Source organism: Mirounga leonina, unplaced genomic scaffold (genome assembly GCF_011800145.1).
Source record: "Mirounga leonina isolate KUSES-001 unplaced genomic scaffold, KU_Mleo_1.0 Mir_172, whole genome shotgun sequence".
NCBI classification, from domain to species: Eukaryota; Metazoa; Chordata; class Mammalia; order Carnivora; family Phocidae; genus Mirounga; species Mirounga leonina.
The window spans coordinates 4,525,499-4,532,597 of NW_023270442.1; positions in this window are offsets into that span (position 1 = coordinate 4,525,499).

The window sequence follows — 7,099 nt, forward strand, 5'->3', positions numbered from 1 at the left end:
AAACTATTATATTTATTTTATAAATAAGAATCTTGGACTGATTAAATCTTCAAGATAGAATGTGGAAAAGCCAGGAAAAGACACAATTATAAAAATGATAATCTTGTATCCTTTTCAATAGATCATTCTTCTCTTTATTATTTTATGTCCTTTTATCTCTCACTGGTTTTTTTTTAAATATGATTGATATGACAGTGTATTAATTTCAGGAATACAACATGAGTCTATATTTATATATATTGTTTAATGATCACCACAATAAGTTTAGTTAATATCTGTCAACATACTTAATTATAAACTTTTTATTGTGATGAAGACTTTCAAGTATGCAATGTAATATTAATAACTATAGATAGTCACCATGCTGTATATTATCTAACTTTCATCTTTAAAATGTTTCTTTCTTTAGGTGTTTAGCAGTTTTGGTATGTTTTAAATTACATAGCCATTAGTGCATTTTCCCCAAGAGGCTTTTTTATACAAGAGCATCAAAACTCATCTCAAAAAATGCTGAATCAAGCTGTCACAGCGAAAGTAATTATCTGGTACCTGTATTTATCTAGGAATCTAGTATCTTCACAGAATATAAATTTTGACTCCTTCAAGTTTTTTTTTTTTTTTTTTTTACATCATTTAATATTCTCACGAGAAAAGGATTCACTTAAGCACTTTCAAAGTTAGAATTGCTGGAGTTTCTCTTTACCCTTTTGGATGCAGAAAACATAGTGGTTGAGTTATAGGAAATTGAACGTTTCTTCTTTCTAGTATTTTCTGCATTTTGGTTTCTCTGTGTGTGTTTAATTGAGGATCAGGGATACAAAAATGATCATTGGGAGTTAACTTCTTAGGAAACAATATTACACATAATCAAAATTTTAAGGTTGAGAAAATTAGTCCTCAACTGCCTTAAATTGTAGGTTGCTATGTATTCTGGACTATATTATTTGTAGTAAAGCATATATAAGTGCTCATGTATTGACTACTGGAAGAGCTTTAAATTTTGGGAAATAACGATTGTGTATACAAAAAGTAAATATTTCATAGTAATTATATTTTAATTTATCAGAGTGTGAATTGCTATATATAGTAAATCATGTAATTATTCAAATATCTAAATGAAATACAAATAAGTAATAAAATTAACCAACACTTAGGCCATTTATTGGTGCATAAACTATTTTAAATGATATATATGTTAATATATTAATATTAATATATTTAATTTTCCCAAAAAATCTGTTGAAGCAAGTAATATTATTATGTTAATTTACAGATGACAACTGAGGTATAGAGAGTTTAATTACCTGGCTAAACGTAACATCACTGCCAAGCGATATAAGCAGAATTCCTTCCCCACCTGTTTGGTTCCAGAATCTACACACTGTTTTTTTCCAAGTTTTTATTTAAATTCCAGCTAGTTAACATATAGTGCAATATTAGATTCAGGTATGGAATTTAGTAATTCATCGCTTACATACAACACCCAGTGCTCATCACAAGTGCCCTCCTTAATACCCACCACCAGTTTAACCCATATCCCTACCCACCTCCCCTCCAGTAATCATCAGTTTGCTCTCTATAGTTAAGAGTCTGTTTCTAGAGGTGCCTGAATGGCTCAGTTGGTTGAGTGACTCTTGGTTTCTGCTCGGATCATGATCTTAGGGTCATGAGATCGAACCCCCATTAAGCCCCCTGTCAAGCCTCACATTGGGCTCTGTGCTCATTGGGATGACTGCGGGAGATTCTCTCCCTCCATCCCTCCCCCTCCTCATGTTCTCTCCCTCTCTCTTTTTCTCTCTAATAAAAAAATAATAGCTTTATATAAACATTTCCCCCCCTCGGAATAGTTCTACTCTTTGAAATGTGTTCAACATAACCCTAGAGAGAAAGACTGATTAGAATATTCATGGATATCTAATCCTATCAGATACTTTCCATTGACCACAATTTTCTTTATAGGTTTCTAAACATGGTTGATATTTTCTTAAACCTTTCAGATGTCCTGATTTTTATCTCAATAGGCAAATAATTTCTGCTATCCTTGATCATGTCTGTTCAGAATGGCCTAGAGACCACATAGTAGAAGTTCCATTTCTTTTTTTTTAAGATTTTTTTTTAAAGATTTTATTTATTTATTTATTTGAGAGAGAGAATGAGAGAGAGAGAGAGAGAGAGAGCATGAGAAGGGGGAGGGTCAGAGGGAGAAGCAGACTCCCTGCTGAGCGGGGAGCCCGATGCGGGACTCGATCCTGGGACTCCAGGATCATGACCTGAGCCGAAGGCAGTGGCTTAACCAACTGAGCCACCCAGGTGCCCCAGAAGTTCCATTTCTACTTTCTGTTTTTTGTTTATTTAATGGAACCATAATGTGGCCTCAACACCAATATCAATGAAATAAAGATATCTCTGATAGTAGCATGATACTATTTTAAATATCAATGACTAATGTGGAGTAGGATATGAAACTGGTGCATATGAGGAAGATACACATTTTTAAGGTAGGCAAACATAAAGCAGAAGACCCTATAAGGAGCCTCCATCAAAGCTAGTACCAACATAGCCAGGTGGTCTGTCTCCTCTTTCCCTACCACCTACCAATAAAAGGTCAAAATGTTGGTTACTATTATTACCTATTTGTATTTCATTTAGATATTTGAAGTGTTTCCTGCCCAGCACTCTGAACAATCATGCCACTGGACCTGGTTCTTCTCCTGGTATTTGCATTTTAGACTTATCAAGATGCTTTTGCCTTGGTCCTCAAACTTTACTATGTTAATTTCAATTGATGCTTTTATCACATAATGTAGCTAAATACCACATCAAGTGACATATGAACGTGAATGTTATTTTCCCTATAAAAACTAAGTTGAAAACTTAAGAAAGATAAAGAATATGGGCATATTAAATTTAAAAAAAGTGTTTTAAAAAGGGCATTGGCAGTAAAAGTGTTAGGCTTGCAAATAATTTGTAAACTTTTGAAAGAATCTTGCCTTCAGATTTCTGTGCCATTGACAAAGTTTTCTGGTTACTCTAAAGAAACTGAAACTCGTAACTTTATAGATGTATTAGTGGTGAGGATTGTAGAAGCTTATGAGTTTGAGCCCCAATCAATTGAATCCATATTTGAAAAAGTTTTCTTTAGATAGTTAAGTAAATATCTCTGTACTAGAGAAGATATTGACAACTTGTAAAAATAACTTTTTTTTAGCACTCAGTATGGAACATTTATGTCCAAGACTGAACATCAAGTATTAATTAGCAAAATAGCACATAAGAAAATTAGAGATTCAAATAAAATAAGTAAAATCAAATGCTTGAGATAAGTTTATACTCATGTGTGATTCCCTTAACTTCCTTAGTTGCTTTAATTAAGAAGCTTTTTGTTATTTGTTATTAATTTTGTCATACCAGAAACCTTTCTGAGTTCCATGAGTTTGCTTAAGATGTAGATCATACTTGACTAACTCAAGGACAAAGGTGATTTATTTTTTTTAATGTGTTATATGTATAGTACCACTAAGATGAATGGCCCTTGAAAGGAGAATTCTAAATGTATACATGTTTATTCAGGTAGAAATTATTGTGCTAACGTAAGAATTGACTGTCCTGTCTGCCTCATGAAAAAGGTTTCATATTTTAAGAATAATTAAAAAATAATGCCAGACAGAGCCAAGTCAATTTAATGATACTTGGATTCAATTCTCATTCTTTTCAGGATGAAGAATTTGCATGCATGAGTAAATGTCACATAGTACACAAATTAAGAAAACTAAAAAATACAAGACATGACTAGGAATGTAAAATCACCTCATCTCTCTTTAGTCCTACAGAGTTCTTTGTTAAGATTTATATTAAAGCCTTGAGCTATTTTAATATGTTCTCAAGTTTAGGAAATTTTTGTATGAATTTGTATCAGGTTGGTAATTTTACTAGATGTATGTCTGAATATTTGTTGACTGTAAATTTAATATATTTTATGGCTCCCTTGATCCATCAATTGTACATAGTTTAGCAGGTTAATAATGAACAATTGCACAGAATTTTTTAAACGTAGTTCCTATCAAAAAGAAAATGATAGAATTTGAAAACAAATGCATGTGCAATTTATTAGTCTTTATAATTCAGGTTTGTAATACTGCTTCCTGTAACAAATTAAGGTAAAAAAAAAAAATGACAACAACCAGCTTCCTGTCTATGATTGGAATTAAAATTAGGCATAGTTTAACTAGATGTCTTTTATACTATTGGATAAACCTATCCGTTATGTCAAATAGATTGAAAAAAACTACAATAAAGGAAAACTGGGGCCTTTGGTTCTTTCAACAATGATCTCAATATCTTAAAGAAGTTAAGGTTACCCAGATTCGGATGACTAGAAATCATGTCAAACCTTGTTCAAGCAACTATTCCACTGAGTTATATGTACAATTAGTAAAACATCCATTGTCACTAATTTTTTTTTTTTACTAATTTTTTTTTTTTAACTTACACTATTATATTTTCTTTGTTGGGCTTTCAGAAGTTGCTATACAGAGCTTAAAAAAGTAAATATTCAATTAGATTCCACAATATTACCTTAAACTTTGCTTTAGTTTTCTGAAGATAATTTTAAAAAGGTATTATATGGTTTCAATGTGTCAGTTTGCTGTACCATCTGATAAATTGGATCTAATTCCCATAACAATATGATCAGAGATATCCAGTTCAGTATATGAATACTATTTCCTGTAGACTATAGAAGAGGCAAAAATCTAAGTAATTCTCTTAGTAACTGCCTCTCTTTTCTCAAGTGCAGTCATATCTTATGGAGAGAAACAGAGAGAATTTTTGTAATATATGTTTCTATGTTAAGGTGCATGCTACAAATGGTAGTGCATAATTAATTCATTATTACATTACTGGTTGTCCTATCAATTAAAATAATTAAAAATAAACATATATATATAGATATATATAGAGAGAGATCTATATATATGTAATCATTAAGTAGTAACTTTATCTTTTTTTAAAGTTTTAATTTAAATTCCAGTTAACATACAGTGTAATATTAGTTCCAGGGGTAGAATTTAGTGATTCATCACTTATATATAACACCCAATGCTCATCACCACAAGAGCTCTCCTTAATACCCATCACCCATTTAATCCAACCCCCTGCCCACCTCCTTCCCAGCAACCTTCAGTTTGTTCTCTATAGTTAAGGGTATATTTTATGGTTTGGCTGTCTCTTTTTGCCCCCCTATGTTCAACTGTTTCATTTCTTAAATTTCCCATATAAGTGAAATCATATGGTATTTTTGTCTTTCTCTGACTGACTTTTTTTTGCTTAGCATAATACTCTCTAGCTTTATGCACAACATTGCAAATGGCTAGATTTCATTCTTTTTGCTGGCTGAGTAATATTCCATTGCATATATATGCCACCTTTTCTTTATCCATTCGTCAATCAATGGACTTTTGTGCTCTTTCTATAGTTTGGCTATTGTTGATAGTGTTGCTATAAACATTGGGGTGCATGTGTCCCTTCAAATCAGTATTTTTTGTATCCTTTGGGTAAATACCTAGTATGCAATTGCTGGTTCATAGGATAGTTCTATTTTTGACTCTTTGAGGAACCTCCATACTGTTTTCCAGAGTGGCTGCACCAGGTATATTTCCACAAACAGTGTAAGAGGGTTCCCCTTTCTCCACATGCTCTCCAACACCTGTTGTTTCTGTGTTGTTAAGTTTAGCCATTCTGACAGGTGTGTGAGGTGATATCTCATCCTGGTTTTGATTTGTATTTCCCTGATGATGAGTGGTGTTGAGCATCTTTTCATGTGTCCATTGGCCATCTGCATGACTTCTTTGGAAAAATGACTATTCATGTCTTCTGCCCATTTTCTAACCAGATTATTTGTTCTTTGGTGTTGACTTTGATAAGTTTTTTGTAGATTTTGGATACTAACCCTTTATCAGATAGTTATTTGCAAATATCGTCTCCTATTCCATAGGTTGCCTTTTAGTTTTGGTGATTGTGTCCTCCACTGTGCAGAGCTTTTTATTTTGATGAAGTCCTAATAGCTTATTTTTGCTTTTGTTTCCCTTGCTTCAGGAGACATATCTAGCAAGAAGTTGCTATGGCCAATGTCAAAGAGGTATTGCCTGTGTACCTCTAGGTATCTCCTCTAAGATTTTGTTATCTTATTAAGAAAACAGCATAGATTATGTGACCTTGGTACTTGAGTCTACTCCACTTACTTGTTCCATGATTTAAGTCTTCTTTTAAGCTGATTTATTTGCATACTATTTTTGTTTATCCGTCTAGACAGCTTTCTAAAATAAGGAGGAAAAATAAATACATGATACACACACTCACATATACATTCATGAGTACATATACATACACATTTAGCAAGTGCTATGCAAAAAATAGCCACTTGTATTCAATGCACACAACATTATGAGTTAAGTATTACTAACTCCATGGTACATATGAGGAAATTGCAGCTCAGGAAAGTGAAAGAATTTGTTCAAAGTCATGCAGTTAGTAAATGTGAGTAAAATGGAAGTAAAAGGGTTATTAAAAAGTTCTGAATTTTTCAGGGATATATTTTATGCTTTACATTTTATTAAAAATAAACAAAACCATTGTCCCAAGCATGGGGAGATTTAGGGTTATATCTGAGATGGCAATTTCTGTTCTGTTATTTTGAAGATTATTTGCTATGTATACTCAGGTATTTGAATGAAGAATAATTTGATTCTTGTAAAAAATAACTAACTGTAATAGATTACAGAAACTAGGATGGTGATCTAAAATAATAGTAACAACAAATATGTATCAAAATTGTTCAGAGAGGAATTTTGAACAGAAGAGAACATGAAATCTCAGAAGAAGAAGAGATTCAATGCTTATTTGGAAGTGGGAATAATTTTAGTTGCATGAGAGCAAAGATAGTTTTGTTTTCATTAAGCTGCACCATGAGGCTTCACTTACTCCAAATTGTATAGATGGTCCCTCCTGTCTGACTACTCTGGCTCATTATACTCATCACTATTTGAGTTTTCCCTATATTGGGAATCACACGTACTGGTGTTTATCTTATGCTTTCATGGAA